General features: G+C 41.2%; 1 protein-coding gene across 21 annotated transcripts in view; it reads left to right on the top strand.

The window, feature by feature from the left end:
• The window catches only part of NRXN1 (neurexin 1), a 1,909,081-nt gene that overhangs the window by 24,852 nt on the left and 1,860,048 nt on the right, over positions 1 to 24,181 (top strand). The gene's annotated exons all lie outside the window — the stretch shown is intronic.

Genomic DNA, 24,181 nt, shown 5'->3' with positions numbered 1-24,181 from the left:
GGCCCAACTGCAATTCCTGCCTCACAATAGCTGCCTCCCAGGGGAACCCTCTTTGCAGAGGAAGAAGAACACTCTGGATAGGCCTCCCAAATATGTATCACCTCCCTAGCCACCTGCTGCACATCTCGCTCTAGGGATTGCTTGGGGCATGATAAATATTCATAACTGAGCGATTGACCCTTCTGTTGTTTCCTCTGGAAGCTTCTTCCAGAAACAGCAGGGGCAATCAATTACCCACCTTAGGAAACCCTAACCTGACCAAAAAAAAAAAAAAATAGATTTTTGCTCAACTGACTACAGTGAAGGCCAAAAACTAAATTTAGCCTAACAGAGGCAAGGTGCTACCCTACATTTACAGAAAAAAAATGTCTCCCCACACCACCTGTTTTAACCCCTTAAAGGCCACATCACCCTGCTGCCACCATGTGAATGCAGTTGTGGGCAGCCCCATTCACTTGGATAGTTTTTGCCATTGCCATAATGCCAGGCATTACAGCCACAGGCATGTGTTTACCCCCAATGTTTACACCCTCCCCGCAACTCTAAATTAGCTGTCTACTGACTGGTCATATGACATCCTTGCAGCAGTGGTGGGTAATTTTCAGTACTACAGAGATCAGCAGGGATGGTATACATGGCGTGGCCCTATTCACTTGCTTGGGTTGCATTTGGTACGGCCCACTGAAAGCGTCATTGGAGATAATTATTGGATGTAAAATACAGTAGTTATGGATATTAAAAAAAAAAAAAAAAACCTTATTAGAAGTGCACTTTTTTTTTTTTTTTTACAGTTTTTATTATTAACTGGCTTATGAAAATTAAAATAAAATGTTACTTTTTATACAAGGCCAAAAATAGCGAAGATTCCCTTCAGCAGTAGAAGGATAGATTTTAGAACATGAAGGCATATACCCTCCAGACTTGTCATCGGTTGACATAATAGGACCAGGAATGACTTGACTCTTGATTCATTTAGCTGGTCTTGTGTCACCTAAGGAGTAAAGTGGCATCTCACCTGTGTATGCTTTTATGTTAATTGCTCACACGACTCTCTGTGGATAAAGGAAGCATTTTATAGATACCTATTGTATTTTGCAACTTAGGATGAGGTTAGTGTAGCCGTGTTTCTGTTGAAACTTGGAATAAGATTGTAGTTTCAATTGTTAAATATTCTTTGTGTATACCATAGTATTAGTGGCCTAAACTGGTTCAGCGCTAAGTGTTCTAGTGCACCCAATCAGGCATTAAAGCGGACCCCCCCTTAATAAACCTGACTACATAAATGCAGTAGATCCAATCTAGAATAGTTATACATTAAGTAGTACTTACCTCCCTCCTTCTTGCACTGTTTCCCCAGTCTCACCACTCTGTCACCACTAGCGGTCACAATCCTACACCTCCATTTTTAAAATAACAAGCTGTAGTGGTAGAGAGGTGCTGAGCAAAGATCTTCACAGATTATCGAAATGTGGACAAAGTCATTACTTGAGCCCAGTTGGTCTGTATTCTGCAGCTCACCACAAAGATGGGGACCCACTAAGTAGAGGACAGTCAACCGAGCTGAGAAATAAAAGTTTAATAGGTCAAAGAGAGCACCAAAAGAAAAATCTTTAGGAGTCTAAAGTCTTTATTGTTATTTAACTGGTTACAGTCCCCCTTTATTAGGGCTGAAATGGTAGAATGTTAAATGGACTCAAAAATACTCCTCGGCAGACTGATATGCAGGCAGAGGGTGTTATGTGAACATCAGTTAGTGTTTCTGCTCAAAGTAGAAGTGGCAATGACCCTTCGAAACACAATGGATAGGTCTTTGCCCTACTTCTTGTAACCAATTGAACTATAAAGACTTTAGACTTCTAAGAATTTTTTATTTGACACTATCTTTGACCTAATAAACTTGGAGTTTTTGTAAATGTTATCAGTGACAGCCAGCCCTTCTCAGCCAGCCCACCAATGGTGCTTGTATTTCATCTGGTACATGTTGTAACATATTTCAATTATTTGTTGAAAAAAATCGGAACCCATCCACCCCTAAGTTCTCACTTCTGGCACATGAGCTGTACTATATTACACTCATCTGTTCACAAAAAAGAAAAGCTTAGATCTCCTGGAAGGCACTGGTGAGGTTGCCTTTCCAGGGGAACCTTTGGGGCCAATGCTACATCACCGGTGCCTTAGGGGAACGAACCATGAAGTGGGAAGCATCTACATGTGAGAAATCCACTAAATCAAGGATGATTAGAGATCGGCATGCAGAGATGCATGCACCTAGGATTTTTAGACTGAGGGGGAAAGGTCTACTTTATTGTACCCCTGTTGTCATGGTCTAGCCTGCAGATTTTCTGTTTGGGAAATTCTGACCAAAGTGTGCCAAGAAAATTTCCCCCACACCATTATACCACCACCACCAGCCTGAACTGTTGATACAAGGCAGGATGGATCCATCAACATCCTTTCATGCTGTTTACGCCAAATTCTGACCCTACCATCTGAATGTTGTAGCTGAAATCGAGACTCATCAGACCGGGCACCTTTTTTCCAATCTTCCATTGTCCAATTTTGTTGAGCCTGTGTGAATTGTAGCCTCAGTTTCCTGTTCTTAGCTGACAGGAGTGGCACCCGGTGTGGTCTTCTGCTGCCATAGCCCATCTGTTTCAAGGTTTGATGTGTTGTGAGTTCAGAGATGGTATTTGGCATACCTTGGTTGTAACAAGTGGTTATTTGACTTACTGTTGCCCTTCTATCATCTCAAACCAGTGTGCCCATTCTCCTCTGACCTCTAACATGAAAAAGGCATTTTTGTCCATAAAACTGCCACTCACTGGATATTTTTCAGACCATTCTCTGTAAACCCGAGAGATGGTTGTGCGTGAAAATCCCAGTAGATCAGCAGTTTTTGAAATACTCAGACCAGCCCCTCTGGCACCAACAACCAAGCCACATTCAAAGTCACTTAAATCTCCTTAGTTTCTTATACTGATGCTTGGCTTGAACTTCAGAAAGTCATTTTCACCACGTCTAGATGCCTAAATGCATTGAGTTGCTTCCATGTGATTGGCTGATTAGCAATTTGTGTTACCAAGCAATTGAACAGGTATACCTAATAAAGTGTAGATATGCATAGTGCACCTCGAGTTGCCTGAACAACTTCTTGGTTCTTGGAGCTCCTGGTTGCCTAGTGTATTTAGTGTTTGGCTTCCCCTGGCTTGTCTTCCGTTTGTGCTTGCTGGCACCCACCCTGACCTTGGCTCGTTTCACGGATCCTCTTCTGTCTCCTGCCATCTAAAGTCTGCATACGTGAGTGGTCTCCATATCGTGGCTGAATGTACCTGGGGTTTGCAACCTTGTTCCAGCTTCCTGCAAGTCCATCCCCACAATCAGGCGTCCTGGCGAAGAAGCAGGCTGGGGCTTAGACTCCGTGCCCTGGGAAATCCCAGCTTGGCGTTGCACAATGGCTCACTACCATAGAAACACCTAACACCTGTCATCACTATGATCTATGTCAGTGATGGAGAACCTTGGCACCCCAGATGTTTTGGAACTACATTTACCATGATGCTCAACTACACTGCAGAGTGCATGAGCATTATGGGAAATGTAGATCCAAAACATCTGGGGTGCCAAGGTTCACCATCACTGATCTATGTGATCTGCCCAAGTATCAGGCTTTAATAATTGTAAATCTGTATATAACATCTTTTACTAGCTGCGTATTAGAGTGCTGTGTGTTACTAGAGTTGCTTGTAACATCTTCGAAGGCAAGCCAGCCTTTGTATTTTAATTCATCGCATTTCTTTGATGTGAATGACTACGAAGCAACACTCAAAAAATCTGGGTGCCAAACCCATTATTGACCCTCTGCGGCAGATTTTTGCTTCTGTAGGCTGAGAGCTGCTCATAAACTGCATGAATTTTGTAGCTGGTCAATGCATTTGACCTGACATTTATTGTACTGTAACTGTAGGGAAGGCACAAACCTCTTATCAGGTCTCTGCATAAGAGCTGAGTGGCACTTGGCTCCGGTAACATCATCATGGTTAGCGCAAAGAAAAAAAAATAGTCAACAAAGACAGACATGAACATCAAAGAGCCAGCATTACCGAGCCTGGCACCCAATTCGTGCTACAAGGAAGACATGATAATGAACTGGCTTTTCATTACGCAAAGAACACTGTTATTACTGAAAGTCCTACTTTATCAAATGACTTCCATTTAAGTTAGCTGAATCACCCACCAGCTTCTTATGTCTTCTTTTTTTGGTGGGTATATTTAGGGTAGTTTATTTTATTTTAGTATTCCTTATATGCAGCCTTTTTCATATACTGTGGTGTTTGAGGTTAATAAATCCTGTATTATAATAATAATAATAATAATAAGGAATCATTTTTGTTGGTCCAAGATCATTAAAAGAGAAGGTTTTTTTTATGTTTTTTTTTTATTGTTTTTTTTTTTAATCATAGTTACCTAGGTGGATTTAGCATTGGTCCCCCTGGCTCTAAGGCTGAGAACTGAGCGATCAAACCCCGCCGATTGCTCGGTTCTCGCTCCCTGAGCAGAGAACTGGTGGCTGTCAGTCATTGATTGATTTTTTTAACTAAACTTATGCCGGCCATACACAGTTCGAATTTCGTAAGAATTTTCTTTAGAAAATCGTATGAAAGGATTTTGGTATGAATTTCGCAAAATTAGTGGGCTGCCGATTTTCGTGCGGCAATCAAATTTGAGGAATCGGACATGTTGGAAATTTTTAGAAAAACAAACGATTTTCTAATCAATGATGGGAGAATCGTGCGAGAAATGTAATTAGAAAAGAAAATTTACGGAGAGAAAAGAAGATTCCCGGCCAAGAAAATTCTTTTCTGTAGCAACACGCGGTGAAATTGAAGGCTTGGTCAGCCGAATTTCGAAAATCAATGGTGGCGTCATCGGATCACAAAAAAACGAACTTTCTGATTTTGAAAAGAAAATTCGTTCGAAATTCGACCGTGTATGGGCTGCTTTAAGCTTTCATCATAATTTCTGCAACCAGGAGTTGTAGCCTCCCTGGCGGTTTTCCCGAGTGTGGCTCGGGGTTAAATTTCAGTCCCATTAGAGGTAACCCCGAGCCACACTCGGGATTACATTGCAGGATCCTGGTGCAGGTTACTTACCTTGTCCCTGGGATCCTGCGATGTCCCCCGCTGTGTCTGCGGGCTCTGTCTCCTCCGAAGCCTCTCCGTGCCAGGCTCCGTTTCCTGCGAGCGTCGCGACGCATGGGGGCGGAGCCTGGCGGCAAATTAAAAAAAATGTACAAACCATAACACATACAGTACTGTAATCTTACAGATTACAGTACTGTATGAAATTATTTCACATCCCTTTTATCCCCAGTGCTTTGGCCCATGCCCTGCATGCAGTTTTATATTATATATACTGTTCTTTCTGCTTGGAAACTGGAGATTGTCCATAGCAACCAAAAAGTGTCCATTTATGTCAAAAGTGGCTTTAGACCAGCCAGAAAACAGGGATAGTAAATTAGAACACTTGCAGAATTGAGCGATAGTGAATCGTGGGGAAATTTATTTTATTATTATTATATTATTATTTTTTTTAATTATTTATATTTATTTATTATATTATAATTTTGTTTTTGTGTTTCAAACTTCATCATACCCGGGATATCTACTAGACTCTTGTTTGGACAGATTTAAGTGTGTTATTGTTAAGAATTACAGACCTACAATATAAAACGCCAAATTTCCATGCAAAATAACGGTACCGGTTTCAGCACCTAAAATCCGAAATAATCATACCGCCAGGGAGGTTAAAGTCCATCGTACCTGTAAAGAACAGCTGTACCTTTGTCTTTTATTAAATGCAGCCCCCCATCCCCTCCAAGAGTCATAGTATGAACAAGGTCTAAAGGATCTATACCATTGTCATTCTATCCAAAACAAATGAAAATAATAAAAAAAAAAAAAAAAAAAAGGTGTGGGATGAATCCTTGTAATGTTGTAATTGCATATTGCATTTCTTGCTACATAGCATGTTTTATAAATCTATTGTACAATGTGTTCCCTATGCAAAATAATTTAAAAGTTAAATGTGATTTATTTTTTTCCCCATTATGTTCCCACTTAGCAGACACACTGGTGGTTTTGTGAGGCTTTCTGTGTCGGATAAATCTCCTAAATCTAGGGAGATGATTATTGCGGTCTAGTATTGTCATATATTTAGTCTGGAAGAAATATTCTGGACATGTCTTTTTCTCGTCTGAGATTCAATTTTTTCTTAACTGACAGCCTAGTGGCTTATCTTGTCTCCAAAAAAATGGATTGTCTCTTTTCTTTTTTTTCAACGGCGGAAGCAAGGCATGTTCATAAATCAGTCATCGGGGATTTTTAGCTGAAATGGTGTTCTGAATCCCACTCCCCCACAAGAGACTGAAAGCATCACCCCGACCAGACTTCCAGCAAGAGCCAAGCCATTAATCTGGCTTTGTTTTTAGCTCAAGTAAACAGCAGTATACTTACAATCTAATGGATGGGGTTTTATACACTTATAGGAAAACCGTTTATAAGCACAATATCATAGCGTACATTGTATTGGTATATTCTGATGCACTGGTACGAAAGACATAAGCGGTTTTTAAAAAATGCTGTTTTATATTTTGTTTTAACAGTTAGGTAAATGGGGTTTTCACGTAAAGATTGCTCTTTGTACAACGCTGCCAGCTTGTTTTTTTTTTTTTTTTCTGTCATTTCAAGTTATATTGAAAGAAAATACCAATTAATAATAACAAATGAAATGACAAAAAAAAAAAAAAAAAACAATAAATGGATATGTAAAATTATAATCACTTCAATACAGGGCACTTATACACCTTCCTGCCCAGACCAGTTTTCAGCGTTCTCACATTTTCATTGACAATTGCGCGGCCGTGCGACGTTGTACCCAAACAAAATGTTTATCATTTTTTCCCCACAAATAGAACTTTCTTTTGGTGGCATTTGATCACCTCTGTGGTTTTTATTTTTTGCGTTACAAATAAAAAAAGAACGAAAATTTTGAAAAAAAAAAAAAAAGTTTTTCTTTGTTTCTGTTACAAAACTTTGTAAATAAGTAAGTTTTCTCCTTCACTGATGAGCCCTGATGGGCACTGATGAGGCAGTTCTGATTGGCACTGACGAGGTGGCACTGATGAGGTGACACTTATATGCAACACTGATGGGCACTGATAGGTGGCACTGATGGGCACTCATAGGCGGCATGATGGGCACTGACAGGTGGCACTGATGGGCACTGATAGGTGGCACTGATGGGCACTGATAGGTGGCACTGGAGGGCACTGATAGGTGGCACTGATGGGCACTGATAGGTGGCACTGGAGGGCATGTATAAGAAGCCCTGATGGGCACTGATGGGCGGCACTGATCAGAGGCGCTGGCAGGCATCACTGATGGGCACAGAGTGATTGCCATCCCTGGTGGGATATAGTGGGCTTACCCGGTGGTCATGGATTAGCATCCCTGGTGGCCATGGGTGGGCATCCTTGCTGGCCGTGGGTGGGCATCATTGTGATCCTCGGTGGGCAACCTCGGTGGGGCTGCACTGATAATCAATCAGTGCAGACCCCCCCCGGCCAGGAGAGCAGCCGCTCAGCTGACAAAGTATGAACACCGATCTCTCTCTTCCCCTAGCAAGTCCCATCCCCCCTATAGTTAGAACACAGAGAGGGAACACAGTTAACCCCTTGATCCCCCCAAGTGTTAATCCCTTCCCTGCCAGTGACATTTTTACAGTAATCAGTGCATTTTTATAGCACTGATCGCTGTATAAATGCCAATGGTCCCAAAAATATGTCAAAAGTGTCCAATTTGTCCGCCGAAATATCGCAGTCCCGATAAAAATCGCAGATCGCTGCCATTACTAGTAGAAAAATAAATAATGATATTTTTATTTTTATTTTTATTTTGTAGACGCTATAACTTTTGTGCAAACCAATCAGTATACGCTTATTGCAATTTTTTTTACCAAAAATATGTAGAAGAATACATATCGGCCTAAACTGAGGAAAAAAATTCGTTTTTTTGAAAAAAAAAAATGGGATATTTATTATAGCAAAAAGTAAAAGATATTGGGGGTTGTTTACTAAAGGCAAATCCATTTTGCACTACAAGTGCAAAGTGCACTAAAAATTGCACTGAAAGTGCACTTGGAAGTGCAGTCTCTGTAAATCTAAGGGGTAGATCTGAAATGAGTGGAAGCTCTGCTGATTTTATCATCCAATCATGTGCAAGCTAAAATGCTGTTGTAAAAAAGAAGAATTTTCCCCGGTGGGGCTTTAAAACAGCAATGAGCAAACTCAAAAAGAGTAGTCTAATGAATGTAAACAATTATTTTAATAGTGACAACCCATGTTCAGGGGCATAGTTAGATGGATTAAACTCGGTACATACCAAATCTGGTCCAATAACACAATTCATATTCCACAGTACAATAAAAACGCACAGATACACATCATTTCATGTCATCAACATTTCACAATAGAAAACATGGTACATATCGTTACATTCCATCATGTTGTAGGGTATATAAGCACCGATGCATTTCAACCTTAATACGGTCTCTTCAGGGGGACAAATGGATCTAAAAAATATATATATATAGCATATGTACATAATTAGAAAAATATAACATTCTTCATCACATTAATATGAATTGAGAGGGCAGGTTTTTACCGTTTAAAAGTGGAATGGGTGCTATATGGTCCAAGATAGGAGGAACCATTGGAGGAACCGGAGGGCCCGAAGGCCGCCAACATCCCCCCCATTGTGGAAGAGGAGCCGACCCCAAGGGGCTTGCAAGGAGCCACACTGTCTGCGCCCCCCCACGTGTGGAGAGGGAGCACGCACCTGCAATGAACACCCATAATAGCCATCATCAGTCAAGGGAAATAATAATATTATAAATATTTCTAAATGGGTATATTAGAGCTGACCAAGGATATGTTGTCTGTATACAAATATATATATATATGTATATATATGGCGGTGATGAGTCCTATGAAAATGAATGTATAAGTATAGATAGTAGTAGGATAGGGCATTATAGTGGTATCAAGAGGAAAAAAGTGTTGATGAAGATTGATGGTGAGGTGAAGTGATGTGCTGCAAATTGAAGGGCGATGTGCTGGGGAACTACAAAATGTATGGGTGACATATGTGATGCATGAGTGGATTGTGAAGGATGCATGATGTGTGCCAACTGACAGAAACGAAAAACAAAAAACAAAAAGAATTAGAAAAATAACAACTAAAGTCAAACATTGTGAGTGAACAAAAATAGTGAAATGAACCTAAAAGTGTAAATGTGTGATAGTAGAGTGTGATGTAATGGGGAATGATGTGATTGAAGAAATGTGATTTACCTTGCTATAATTAGTGTAGGCTGTATTATACTTTAAATATGTAAAGCTTATTAAATATTTACAAACCTGACTGCTGGTGTGCAGTGAAGGCAAGGACAAGTATATGCAGCACCATCCATCCTGGCCTACAGATAATGATTAATTAATGTTCAATCATCAGTCTGTTTTATACCTAAGATTGGGCAAATGGGTGGTCGCACACAGGCCCAAATGCTCCCCCCTCCCCCCCCGGGGGCTGACGCACCGGCCGCTAGACAAGGCGGCCTACGTGTGGCTCCCTCGGCGTCCAGGAAGACCCGAAGGCCCCGACCACTGCCGTCATCTCCGCCGCAATACGCGTGACGTCATGGCGTCGTGCGCATGCTGGGCCTCACGCATGCGTACTTCGCCACAAAAAGTGTCCGTAGATGATCAAGGGACGCCGCCGGCAAGGCAAAGCCCTTCTCGGCGGCCGTGGGCAGTGCCCTGCCGCCGACCTGAGCAGAACGGGGGGGGGGGGCATGCGGGAACTAAAATGCTAAATGCTAAAATGCTGTTTTTTATTATCCTTGCATGTCCCCCTCGGATCTACAGCGACTGCACTTCCAAGTGCACTTTCAGTGCAATTTCAAGTGCACTTTGCACTTGTAGTTTTCACTTGCAGTTCAAAGTGGATTTGCCTTTAGTAAATAATCCCCTTTCTGTTTTTTCAAAATTGTCGCTGTTCTTTTGTTTATAGCGCAAAAAATAAAAGCTACAGAGGTGATCAAATACCACCAAAAGAAAGCTCTATTTGTAGGAAAAAAAAGGACGCAAATTTAGTTTGGGTGCAACGTCGCACGACCGCGCGCTTGTCAGTTAAAATGACGCAGTGCCGAATTGTAAAAAGTGCTCTGGTCAGGAAGGGGGTAAAATCTTCCAGGGCTGAAGCGGTTAATAAGAGGCAAGGTGAGTTTTTTGAAGTTGTAATTTTTTACAGCTCCTACTATGACTGCATGACATTTCTTAGGAAGGGTTCTGCTGATGGTGACAAGGTGCCAACACAGGAGTACAATTGGAAGACAGGGAAAAGGCCCATATCGGAAAGTGCCTGGGAGGTTTTAGTGGCTGGGTTTACTTGGATTTGCTTTGAAAAAAAAGTCATGGATAATATAGATATGGGCACATCGGAGTAATGGTTAGATCCGCGAAATGTTATCAGCGATGCATTGTAATGAATTGTAGGCTTTGACTTTGAAATTTGGGAATGTGCAGAGTCTCCTTTTGTTGCTCAAATTGGGAGTGCGGAATGAGGGGACCCAATTGTGTTGACATACAATGGGCCTTGAAATGGAGTGGAAGGGACAATCTTTTTAATTAAATCTTTGCAGATGTACTCCTAATTGTACTAAAGAAACAATATCCCATAACTGAGGAGAGCAGGCTCCCTTTGTGTCACCTACACAATCCTTCAATAAGAACTCTTTTTACGTAATGAAAACTTATTGAGGTAACAAAAGGCAGCAGGACACAGATATTCAGACACCTCCATACAAACTTGGTGCAATGCATACATTTGGACACTCAATACAAAAAGTAACAAAGAATGGAAAGCAAGGATTAATTGTCCAGGAGAGTTTTCATCCTTCTCTATACGAATGTTTCAGAAGAGATGGTCCAATCTGCTGGCTGCAATCCCCAAGAAGAGGAGCATCGGGATCAAAAGAGAGAAGAAAAGAAAAAAGTGAAAAGTGAAGAAGGAGAAGGAATCAACTGCACATAATTTGCGCAGGCTGTTCATTAACCTCCAGGCCAGGGCAGACAATGTTGGAGCTAGGGCACTACTGTCCCTTGATGCTCATAAGGTATTTGATAGCGTTGAGTGGCGATATCTTTGGGCAACTATGTAAAAATTGGGATTCATTCCTGTCATGGGTACAGTTGATATAGCTCCCCTCAAGCAGCCATCAGAGAGGCTGGCCAGCTATTGGAGCCCTTTTCTTTATATAGGGGTACCAGAAAGGGGTGCACATTGTCCCCTCTCCTGTTTGCTATCCCCATAGAACCAATGGCCGCTCTGATACAATCTGATGCCTCAATTTGCGGATTTAAATACGGTAACATGCAAGAAAAGATTATGCTCTACGCGGACGACACTATGAAAAAAAAAAGGAGAAGAAGGAAAGAAAAAAGATAACTGGAAATGAGAGACATGGGCAGGTGCAATACAGAGGGTCCACCTCTATAGTGGAAGAAGATCTTGAGTGGCGACAGTAGGGCAACCACCGCCTGGGTCGTTATGAATATCACGGGTCTGGTCCCATCACGTTACCATATGCTTAGTTTAGTGCTACATACTGCAATTTCCCCAACTTTAGGATGAGGAACAGTTCTTCAATGCTGAAAATCTGATTAAAAAAAAAGAATCCAAGGGCCCCACAGCGTGGTATATTGATCTTGAGTGTCATGTAGATGATCAAATTCTTCATTCACATGAGGTGGCATAACTTTCTTAAATAGACTTCAAGTTTTTGCTACAGACAACTCTAGTTTATACATATATTCTTTTCATGTGACCCTCTGTTCTTTTTCTGGCGTCCTCTGTATTTTAGAAAAAAAGTAGGCGTAAGCTATTCGATTTTACAACTAGATTTAACCACCAATGCTTTTTTGTTTCCTGGGAAAGTGGCGGAGTAACTTCCTGGTTTACAACCACAGCATGAGTTTGTCAGCAGGCTCGCAGCCAATGATTTTGGCTGTGAACCTGCTGATGGCCAGTGGGCAACCAGAGCACAGAAATCTGTGTGTGTTAGTAAACACAAAACACATATCCGGCTGGTTCTTCTCCCTGATTTCACTTACCGTTCGGAGCTGAAATCAGGAAGAAAAGCCAGCCAGTCTGTGAGTAAAATCAGCACACATACACTTGTTAGGCACACAGTTACCCCTTGATTGCCCTCCTGATCACCCCTGTCACCCAGCCAGTGTCATTAGTATAGTATATGGTGACAGTTTACAGTATTATCACAGATGTCAGATAATATCAGTAAAAGTCAGTTAGTGTCCCTCCCAGCCAGTGTCAGTTAGCGCCGGTCCCTAATTAAGCCCGCCACACTATAAGTCACTGATCACTGCCATTACTAGTGTAGTTTTAAACAGAAAAGATATTCTCCTGTGCTAGTGTGGAGGGCCTTAGTAAAGGGTGGTAGTATTTCCTGATGATGTAAATACAGAATGATCATGCATGCCCCGCTGCCTAGGCTAACTAGGGGAAGTTTAAGAAGCTATGTACGAAGCTATGTACGAAAAAAGAAGAAAGTTGCGTGGCCTGATGCAATTGGTGGTTTGGATGTTACAGCCTGTGGTCCCTGGCTGGATGCCCAAATCGTTACTTGGCTATCCCTGCGGTCTCACAGTCATGATGCTGTAGGGTGCTGTATGGTATCCTGTACTGGCTGTAACATCCAAACCAGCAATTGTGTCTTGAAGACCAACACTGATTATCAATAGATGACATCATCCGTGTGTGTATATATATCCCTTACGGTGCTGAGAGTGCTGTGATGTGGAAGGAAATACTACTACAATAAAGGAGAATCCGCCTATAAGAATGTACCATCCATCGTGTAATATACTTCCCATCCAGTCGCCTCTCGCTATATAGACATATCACAACATACAGACCAGTTTTGGCTGTTCAAGGCTCTGATGAAGAGGAAACCCCTCGAAACACGTTAGCCATTTATTCATTTATCCCTTGTATGGTCATCAATTCCTACTATTTTATCACATGAGAACACTGTTATTTATTTATTCATGAATGCGTAGTATTTTCCTTTGTACATACTAATTTGTTTGGAATAAACTTTTTTATCTTCTTTCTTTTAAAGCGGTTGTAAAGGCTCATGTTTTTTAATCTTAATACATCCTATGCATTAAGGTGAAAAAACACCTTGCAGTCACCAGCCCCCTAGCCCCCCACCCCGTTTTACTTACCTGAGCCCCGAATTTCCGTCGGCGCGTCCCCTCCGTCTCTCTCTCCACAGGTTCCTGGCTCTTGATTGGATAGATTGATAGCAGAGCAGCCATTGGCTCCCGCTGCTGTCAATCAAATCCAATGACGCTGGTGCCAGGGGGGCGGGGTTCTGCATTAGGCCTCTATGGATGCCAAATACTGGACTCGGGAGCGCGCCCGCAAGGTAACCCCCCTCGGGAGAGAACTTCTCCAAGGGGGTTATCTAATGGGGGGAGGAGCCGCAAGAGCCGCGGAGGGACCCCAGAAATGGATGTTCAGGACCACTCTGTGCAAACTGAGCTGCACAATGGAGATAAGTATGACATGTTTGTTATTTAAAAACAAATAAAAAAAGATCCTTTAGTATCACTTTAACTTCCTTCTTTTTTCCGTACATTACTAGTGTAGTGCCTGTCCAGATCAGTATCTTGGTCATGGTCAGAACTATACACGTGTCCCCACTAGTATAGTGTCCCAAAAATTTGGGGGCTTTTTTTTTTTTTTTTTACCAAAGACATGTAGCAGGATACATTTTGGCCTAAATGTATGGAGAAATTCAATTTTATTGGATGTTTAAGAACAGAAAGTAGAAAATATTGTTTTCTTTCAACATTTTTGGTCTTTTTTCATTTACTGTATATAATAAAAGATAAAAAACACAGTGGTGATCGCATACCACCAAAAGAAAACTCTATTTGTGGGAAAAAACGTATATAAATTTAATTTGGGTAAAGTGTTGCATGACTGCGTAATTGCTAAGTAGAACTGCAAAAGAATAGTCTGATGATAAAGGGGGGAAAACCTTTCGGAGGACAATTGTTTAAAATGATGGCGGGGCCACCTGTTGATGCTCAAACACAACAAAAGACACCATTATTCTAACACCTACAAAGCCTCTAATTAATGCTTCACTAAGGACCACAGGGAGGGTGGCAGATCCTAGGGCAAGATGCCATATCCCTGTCTATGCCCCTCTCATTTACCCTTTCCTTTTTTTAAACTACACCCTACTTTACCTCTCGCTTCTTCCACACCAACCTGTGGTCTACTATGTAAACCGACATTGCTTAGTATAGAGGGACTCAATAATCGTTCATATTGCCTTTATAACTTCAACTGCATTACATTGGACTTATGCACTGTATGCACTGCCGTATGTGCTGAAAAGAACTCTATTCTATCCCATTCAATAAAATCTGAAAAAAAAAATAAAAATAGGGCTAATTCTTCTTCTACAGATAAAGTCTGGTGTATTCACCATCTATGCTGCTATAACAAAGCCCCTTTTATTAATACAGCATATTGATGGCCATGCTATTGTTGACTTGTTTCCATGAAAACAACTTATTCTCCTCTTTATATACAGTATGCTGTGAATCTAGATAAAAACCATACGTTACTTTAAACTTCAGAGGCAGGTAGTAATGCACACTATTCTTATATTATTTACATCTAATTATTATCTATTAATTATTATTATTATTTATTAATCACTTAATTATTATTATCTTGATTGTCATCTACTTTTAAAGACTATTTATTTTTCAGTTTTAGTATTTAAGGGTAAGACAATGAATACATGACCTATTCTTGTGATTGTCTGAAGTTCTTGTAACCTGCTTTTAGATTTGCATGGTCCTAAAAAGTAATTATCTATGAAGTACTCATAAAACGTTCTTTAAACAATAGCTACATTATTCATGAAGTTGGATGTGTAAATACAAGAATATAAATAAATCAAGTGTTAAAAGAAAAAAGGGGCCACACATAAGTGCTGAAAAATTATTCAGATCACTCAATCCACACTTTCACATCCTGCCTCTGATACCACCCCCACCAACGCATTTCGCCCTTACATGTTTAGGCATTGACATGTGGTTTGCTGAGCGGGGAATGCTTCTGAGCGGGCGCCAGATGTACTTGAAGATGGAGGAGAAATGAACATTTGGAGCAACGTTATCTGCCACTGACAAATAAATCATGATTTTTATTTCTTAGAAAACACAAGGTTCATTTAGCACTGATCCAAATCATTTGGTGGAGGGGGGATTATGGTGTGGGGTTGTTTTTCCGGGGTTAGGCTTGACCCCTTAGTTCCAGTGAAGGGAACTCAGCATACCAATACATTTTGGACAAATTCATGCTCCCAACTTTGTGGGAACAGTTTGGGGATGGCCCCTTCCTGTTCCAACATGACTGCACACCAGTGCACAAAGCAAGGTCCATAAAGACATGGAGTTTGGGGTGGAGGAACTTGACTGGCCTGCACAGTGTCCAGACTTCAACCCAATAGAACACCTTTGGGATGAATTAGAGTGGCGACTGCGAGCCAGGTCTTCTTGTCCAACATCAGTGCCTGACCTCACAAATGCTCTTCTGGAAGAATGGTCAAACATTCTCATCGACACACTTCTAAACCTTGTGGACAGCCTTCCCAGAAGAGTTGAAGCTGTTATAGCTGCAAAGGGTGGCCAACTCAATATTGAACCCAATATTGAACTGGGAAGCCATTAAAGTTCATGTGTGTGTAAAGGCAGGTGTCCCAATACTTTTGACAATACAGTGTATGTTCCATAAGACAATGATTGTTTAGGGTAGTAATCACTTCGAAGATGTTAGGGGTTGAGGAGACTATTTTCTAGCAATGGCTAGGTGGGTGGCTATAAAAACACGAGTGATAATGTATGGAATACATGACAGCCATATCCATACCTAATAGGATTATCTGCAGTGATTCTCCTATTTTGTTGTCCTACAAACACTTCGCTATACTCTACAGCTAAGTTCACACTGAGGTGCATTGTGTTAACTAGCTGGCACCGCACTTTGGTGTCCTAGAACAGCGGTCTCAAAACTGCGGCCCTGGGTTGCTTGCCTTTATCCGCCTCTTGAGGCGTTATTCCTGCCACTGACACCAACGAAGGGGCATAATTCCTTCCCCTGACCACAAAAATAGGGCACTGACACCAACTATTTCTCCCCTTAATGCTAAAGATCAGGCATTGTTTACTCCCAATGGGCACACTCCGGACCCCCTAAAGTCTGAAGGACAGTAAACTGACCCTTTCTTTAGAAGGTTTGGAGACCCCTGTCCTAGAAGATTGACATGCATCTTTTCTGGCAGTGCATTATAATACATGTTAGTTCATTGACCAGTTGCGGGTTATTCTGAATGTCACCGACTCACACCAATCAAGTAATATGTGTTATAATAATGCAATGTGAACCGGGCCTAACACAAAGGAGTGGCAAGGACAGGAAGTGAAGAAGAAACATTTTTCCAATGTGGAAATATTGGCTGAAAATGAGGTTTTAGACAATAGAGAAAATTGCACGAGTCACCGCTCCAAGCCTTCACCACTGCAAAGCTAGTCGGGTACCGGCCTAAGGTAATGTTCCTCATGAGAGTAGAACACATTACTCTTATCAACATGTAGTCATATTCTTACTGTATGGCTTGCATGCTAAGAATGTTGCCCAGGGAAGAGCAAGTCCTCTATTTAAAGCCTCACTCCCGGCATAGCTCCAGGTTGTTTATAAACATATTATGTTTTAAAACAATATAAAAATGCTAGATCGGCCAAACTGTAAGATGCATGATGGTAATTAGACAAATCCATGAGAGGATAAAAGATTCATTTTCACATAAGAAAGTCTTCTCTATTAGCCGTTTGTATGGCTGACGTCATCTGTGTACGGCTTCTCCTTTTCTGTTAATAGAGAAGATTTTCTTCATCCTCTCACGGATTTGTCTAATTACCATCTTACATCTTACAGTTTGGCCAATCTAGCATTTTTATATTATTTTAAAATAAAATATGTATATAAACAACCTCAAGCTGTGCCTGGAGTTAGGCTTTAAATAGAAGACTTGCACTTCCCTGGGCAACATTCTTAGCATGCAAGTCATGCAGTAAGTAGCAACTGGAAACACGGCAAGATCAATCTCCTGCGCTCAAGAGAAGTGCACTGGCCAAAGACAATTCGTACTCAGAAGCACCAATTATGCAAAAGGAACTACTGCAAAAACAAGGAACAGAGGTCGCACCAACCTAGTGCATTGTGTAAAAAAGACAGATGTGTACTCACAGACGACATTGGCAATAAGCCACATCAAAGTCCACATGTACTTGATCACCTGGTCACCTAGATCAGCCTAGGTCTTTTATATAGCATATAGAGCATATCACATGATTTTCCAACTAGGCTCCTCCCAACAGTGGGTGTGTATAAGTCACATGATATCCAATATCCCATATCTATGTTTTGATACCCACCCACAGTTGCGAGGAGCCTAGTTGGGACACCTTGTGATATGTTCTATATGCTATATAAAAAACTACTCTTGCACCACCCAGAGTTGGTTCTGAGGAAGAGGGGAACCCCCCTCGAAACGCATTAGCCGTTTGGATACACTCTGGGACTTGTCTAGGTGACCAGGCTGCTTCAAGAACGCATGGACTTTGATGTGCCTTATTACTGATATCGTTTGTGAGTACGATCTGTCTTTTTTTACACAATAAAATTATCACAAAGGTAATGCACTAGGTTGGTGCGCCCTCTGTTCCTTGTTTTTGCAGTAAGTAGCAACAATATGTGGCTGGTGTAATGTGTTCTACTCCCATGAGGAACACATATTGATCACACAAAAATGTATAGTCTACCTCTTATGTGTACATGCATGCAAGGCTAAGCTTACCACCTTGTCTCTAATTAGAAGGGGCATCCCTTACTTCATCTATATCATGCCAGGTACTCAGGTAAAAAGGGGGGAGGTCTTCTGTGTCCACCAATTAGGCTGCAGTTATGTGTTTTTATGTTTCTTTTTCATATAGTTTATATAAGTGCGTTAGATCTTTCTTTATAAAAAAAGGTTTTGTTTTCTCTGTATAACAGAACCCTGGTAGAAAGGAGGAAGACCTTCAGTGTCCACCAGTTAGGCTGCATTTTATTATACCTAGTGTTGTTTTAGGCCGGGTTCACTTTGCATTGTTATAACCTTTTATGTTGTGAGTTGATAACCCACAGTCACTGGGTACTTTCTCTTATTCTTTGGGTTGGCAGTCATATTCAGGGTCCCAAATGCATCCCCCCCCCCCCATGAATATATGGAATCCATTCAACTGTTATGGGTTTGTCTGCTTTACCTTCATAAGTATCTAATCCTCTCTTGAATGTTTTTTGAGAAAAAAAGATAAGGATGCTCATTTCTACATGCTATAACTCACCCTGATAGAGACCCCTTCCTTCAAATTACATTTCGTCTTGTAGATGGACAGCTTCAGACCGGCAAGGCTTAGGATGTTGTTTTATTGATCTCAAGGCTGAAGCTAAAAATCATAAATAAGCTCCTTAGTCTGTAATTCATCTTATATCATCTTGAAGTCTTAAAACTTTAACAGAATTCCTGTTTAAAGGCAATGTTACTTTGCCTGTTTGGGGCAAAATAACTGGTTTGCTTAAAGGCACAGTCCCCCCCCCCCCCCCATGCTAATACTCATCTTTGCATGCCCCACCACCACCAACTCTTCCTCCTTTACAGCTGTGTGTCTAAAGCCTCGTACACACGATCGGATTTTCCGTCGGGAAATGTGTGTTAACAGGCTGTTGGTGGAAAAAACGACCGTGTGCACGCTTCATTGGACAATTGTTGGCAGATTTTCCGCGGACAAATGTTGGCTAGCAGGTTTTTAAATTTTCCGCAGAGAAATGTCTGTTGTCTGATTTTCCGAGCGCGTGTACACAAGTCCATCAGACAAATGTCCAAAGGCCAAAGCTCGGAAGCAAGGACGAGTCGGAAGTGGTCTGTCTTGTAAAAAAGCGTTTGTAATTAAGAGAATTAACATTCGTGACGTGGCAAATTATGGAATCTCGACATGCAGCGCACAATTCTCTTCTTCTTTAATGGGATAATAATGAAGCTGCTTTGCTGGTGATACTGATGGAGTTATTGCAAACGAAGTTTCAAAGGCTTTTTTTTTTCAAGTGATATCAAGAATAATATTATTATTATTATTTTTTTTTTTTTTTGGGCAAGTTACCACAACACCATTATCCCGTAGTTTTTAAGATCAAAGATACAACTATGTTGGTGTCCCTTGTCAATTTTACATTGTATTTTTTAAAATGTAACTGCCTACTCCCAAACTGTCATTTGAAGTAAAACACATAGCCAAGTATTATTCTACACAATTTTTTTATTGTGCCTTAAAAAAAAAAAAATTGACATGCTATCTGCCAATAAAACTTAACCAAAAAATGCATTCTCTGCATCCAAAAAGCATGAATCAACACTCACCAAACTTCTATTACGGAATTGGCAGAAGGAGCCCAAAAGATGGCACTAAAGAGCTGAAAAACAACGTAGTACGTCACTACGTTCGTATTTGTTGGCCAACAATTCCTTGTTGTTTGTATGCATGACAAATTTGGGCCAACGCCCTTTGGGCAAAAGTCCACGGTTTTATTGGCCAACAATCTGTATATACTCAGTGTTCGAAGCTTACACAGGATTCTTTTGAAGAGAAACTCTCACCTTTTCCATTCACTTCAAATATGCTTATTTTGGCATATAGTTTAAGTGTTAATGAAAACAATATGTTTTTGGGGTCCAGAAACAATCTTGTCCTTGACGTCCTTTGACAGCTCCTTGGTCTTGTCCATGATGGTGAGTTTGAATGGAAGAAAGGGCTCATGCACACTGCATCTCAAAGAAGCTCAAAGAAGTGGCTCCTACAGGATTTTGAGATTTCACTTTTTTCTGCCTGGAAACACTCCCCCATGTTAGCCAATGTGTTCATGCACCCTGTGGCTTTTTCAGAAGTTTACAGGCATATGCTCTTACAGGCAGAAAAAAACCCCACCAAACTCACGTTTTTTAGAGGAGTTTTCGAGCAGAAAAGACACCTAATGCCGCGTACACATGAGCAGACTTTTCGACCAGACTGGCCCGTCAAAAGTCCGACGGACTTTTTAACGAATGGCCTTGCCTACACACGATCACACCAGAGTCCGATGGATTCGTACGTGATGACGTACACCGGACTAAAATAAGGAAGTTGATAGCGAGTAGCCAAAAGCTGCCCTAGCCTCGGGTTTGTCCGTCGAACTAGCATACAGACGAGCGGAATTCTGGGTCCGGCGGAGTTACGATGTAAAGATTTGAAGCATGTTTCAAATCTAAAGTCCGTCAGACTTTCGACAGAAAAACTCCGCTGAAGGTCCGATGAAGCCCCCACACGGTTGAATTGTCCGCCGGATTCGGTCCGTCGGACCAGTCCGGTCGAAAAGTCCACCCGTGTGTACGCGGCATAAGTGCCCAAAAACAAGTTAAAAAGGGTGGAAGAGCTTGAAAAAGCTCAAAGAAGCTCAAAGGAGCTCAAAGGAGCTCAAAAATGCAGCAAAAAAAGATAAAATGAGCTGAGGGGAGGGTTTGTGAAAAAAAAAACGCTTATGCTCAAAGAAGCTCAAAGAAGCTTGAAGAAGCTCAATATAAATGTGCAAAAGTGCACAAAAAAGCACAAGTTTCTTCAAGCTTTTAGACCAGCTTCACACTGGGGCGGTTTTAGCGCTAGAAATAGCCTCTGCTAAGCGCCTGAAAACTGCCTCCCATTCATTTCAGTTTGTCTTTTCACACTGGGGCGGTGTGCTTGCGGGACGTTTTGAAAAGTCCTGCAAGTAGCATCTTTGGGGCGGGTTGGGGGCGCTGTATGTAGTGCTCCCAAAACTCACTGCCCATTGGAATGAATGGGCAGCACTTTCAAAGCACCTGAAAAGTGATTTAAAAGCGCTGCAAAACTGGACTTTTCACCCTCTTTTTGGGGTAAAAAGCGCCCCACTAGCAGCCGAAAAGAGGCTTAAACAGCGCTAAAGTGGGCGAGCGGCGCTTTAGCGCTAATGGCTGGCACTTTCAGTAAGAAAGCAGCTTTAGGCAGAGAAATAAAAGCTCAAATGCCTGTAAAAGCAGCTTCTTTTTTTTTTTTTCTTGAGCTGCAGTGTGCACGAGCCCCAAAAAATTGTGAGCGCTATTTATAGCTATTTAAAACGCCCCTGCCCATTCAAATGAACGGGCAGCTCTTCCAAAGCGCCTTAAAAGCGATTGGAAAGCGCCGCAAAAACTGGTCTTTTTAACTTCTTTCTAAGGTCACGTTTTCACGTGACCTTAAAAAACTGCCCCGCTTAGCACCCGAAAAGCGCGGCAAAAGCATGGCTAAAACGCAGCTAAAGCACCGCAAAAACGACTGGTGCTTTAGCGCTGTTTTAGCGGCGCTTCAGTGTGAAAGGGGTCTCAATTGACAGGACTAATCTGTGTACCACATGAGCACATACTGTAGTCAGTCTGTGGGAGACAGAATTATTGTTGGTTGGTAGGGAATCAAATACTTATTTTACTCACTGAACTGCAACTCAATTTATAACATTTGTATTATGTGTTTTTTCTGGATTTTTGGTTGATATTCTGTCTCTATCATTTAAAATTCAAATATGATAAAAAATCATATCTTTGTGTGTGGACAAACTTACAAAATCTGCGGGGGATTAAATAATTATTTTTCCCCACTGTAGATGGAGACCACCACTCTTGACATTAGAATTGGAGATCCCATAGCTATACTGTCACATGCCTTGAAAATGCAATACTTTTATGAAAAATATATGTAAAATCCAGAAGAATGCTCAGTGCCGCTTGGCTGACCAAACTGTATATGATATTGTTTACTGAGGATCCTAAATTAACAGCTGCTGAGCCCAGCACAGGCCAGAAAAACAAGCTGAGAATGATAAGAGGCAGAACGGTTCACAAACAAACGCGCCCTTTGTTAAGCATCTGCGAGGGATGCTATTTCATAAACTGTCACAAATGGAAAAACTTCGGAAGTTAAATGATACGGCAGCTGTGAAAATTGGGACATTTCATGGTGATAGCAGCAGAGATAAGGCTCTTCCCTGGGAATGGCATGCATGCAAGATCCGAATGGATGTACACTATTAATGGGATGATGGCTGGAAATAAATGCACACACCAGAGGCAAACTGCGCCTTTCCTGATTGGTAGTTGGCATCTCATTTGTTTAACTCCTTCGCAGCTTTTGCCGTTTGGAGCTCTTAGTGTACTAAAGTAAATCTGTACTGTAGACTGAAACAAAAAATAAATAGATTCTGCTGTTTATAACTACAAAATGCTGTTTAGTTATATGTTTTTATGTTTCTTTTTTTTATATACAGTAACACCTTGGTTTGAGAGTAACTTAGTCTGAGAGCGTTTTGCAAAACAAGCAACATTTTTAAATAAATTTTGACTTGATATACAAGCGATGTCTTAATATACAAGTAGCGTCATGTCACAACTGAGTATAAAAGAGAAGAGAGGCGCCTCTAAATGTAGCAATATGGTTACATTTAATGAAGGTACAACATTTAGCAGCATATTGCTACACTTAGAGGCGCCTCGCTTCTCTTTTATACTCTGCTGGATTTTGCTTCTAATCACCTTTTGGAGGCTTCCATTTGTGGATGGACATTTTATGGTTACACAACCTGGTCACATCGCTATAATCTTTTTATGGACTATAAACTGAAGGACCTATGAATAAATGGTTGTGGAACGAATCATTTAAGTTTCCATTATTTCTTATGGGGAAATGTGCTTTGATGTACAAGTGCTTTGGAGTACAAGCATGTTTCTGGAATGAATTATGCTCACAATCCAAGGTTTTACTGTAGTTTATATAAGTGTGTTAGGTCTTTCTTTATTTATATGTATATATATATATATATATATATATATATATATATATATATATATATATATATATATATATATTTATTTATTTTTTTGTCTCTGTACAACAGAACCCAGATCAAAAGGGGGGACACCTTCAATGTCCACCAGCTAGGCTGCATTTTATTACCTAGTATTGTTTCTCAGATAGCAAGCAATTGAGCTGCAAGTTTGAAAATGACTTGCTAAGCTATTGCTAGACTTGCCAGGCTTCACACGTTTGTTGCGCAATTGCATCAAGTCCACATTGCATGACTTCAGATCAACTTTCTTTGCAAACATTCTGCAAGTCTGCTGCAAGTTCTGGTTCAGTTATGTCGTGCAATAGTCATCCCACCACAGGGGGCACTGTGGCTGAATTTCCATGCTGTAGACTTGCAGAGCTCTTGCTGTAGACTCACCACTGCAACTTTTGCTCTTGCTAGAGACTTTCCATGCAAATTTGCTACAACTTGGAAAAGTGTCAACTAGAACTTGTGCTTCAAGTGCTCTGCAAGTGTACAACTTGCCAGTAAAAAAGTGCAGCAAGTTAACAGACCTACAATTCAACACTGCCACACATTTTTGGCAAGTTATCCTTGCTATCTGGGTTGTCTAATACTGTAACTATACACAGATAGCAAGGATAGCTTGTCACAATTTTGTGGCAGTGTTGAATTGTACGTCTGTTAACTTGCTGTACATTTTTGCTGGCTAGTTGTACACTCTCAGAGCACTTGAAGCACTTGGTACCCGGGAAAGGATGGGCGGATGGCCTCTTACAGCAGGATATTGGTGCCATCTAGTAGTCTCCCTTGTTTGTATTTGTAAATCAGTCAATACCATGCTTGATATTTGTTCTCTACCAACCTGCTTGTACCTCTCATATGAGTGCATTGCTGTATTTATTACCCCTCTATGACTAAGCCCTTTTGGCGGGGGGAAACGTGTCAGTGGGTGGGGCCTGGCTGAAGCCACTTTTATTTCCTGTACACTCAGGCTGTTTCTCGAAGTGCGGCATTCTATTTCTTCTTCTCCC

This window comes from Aquarana catesbeiana, linkage group LG04 (assembly GCF_042186555.1).
Source record: "Aquarana catesbeiana isolate 2022-GZ linkage group LG04, ASM4218655v1, whole genome shotgun sequence".
NCBI lineage: Eukaryota > Metazoa > Chordata > Amphibia > Anura > Ranidae > Aquarana > Aquarana catesbeiana.
The sequence above is the reverse complement of the archived record's forward strand: the minus strand, read 5'-3'. Positions and strand labels throughout refer to the sequence as shown.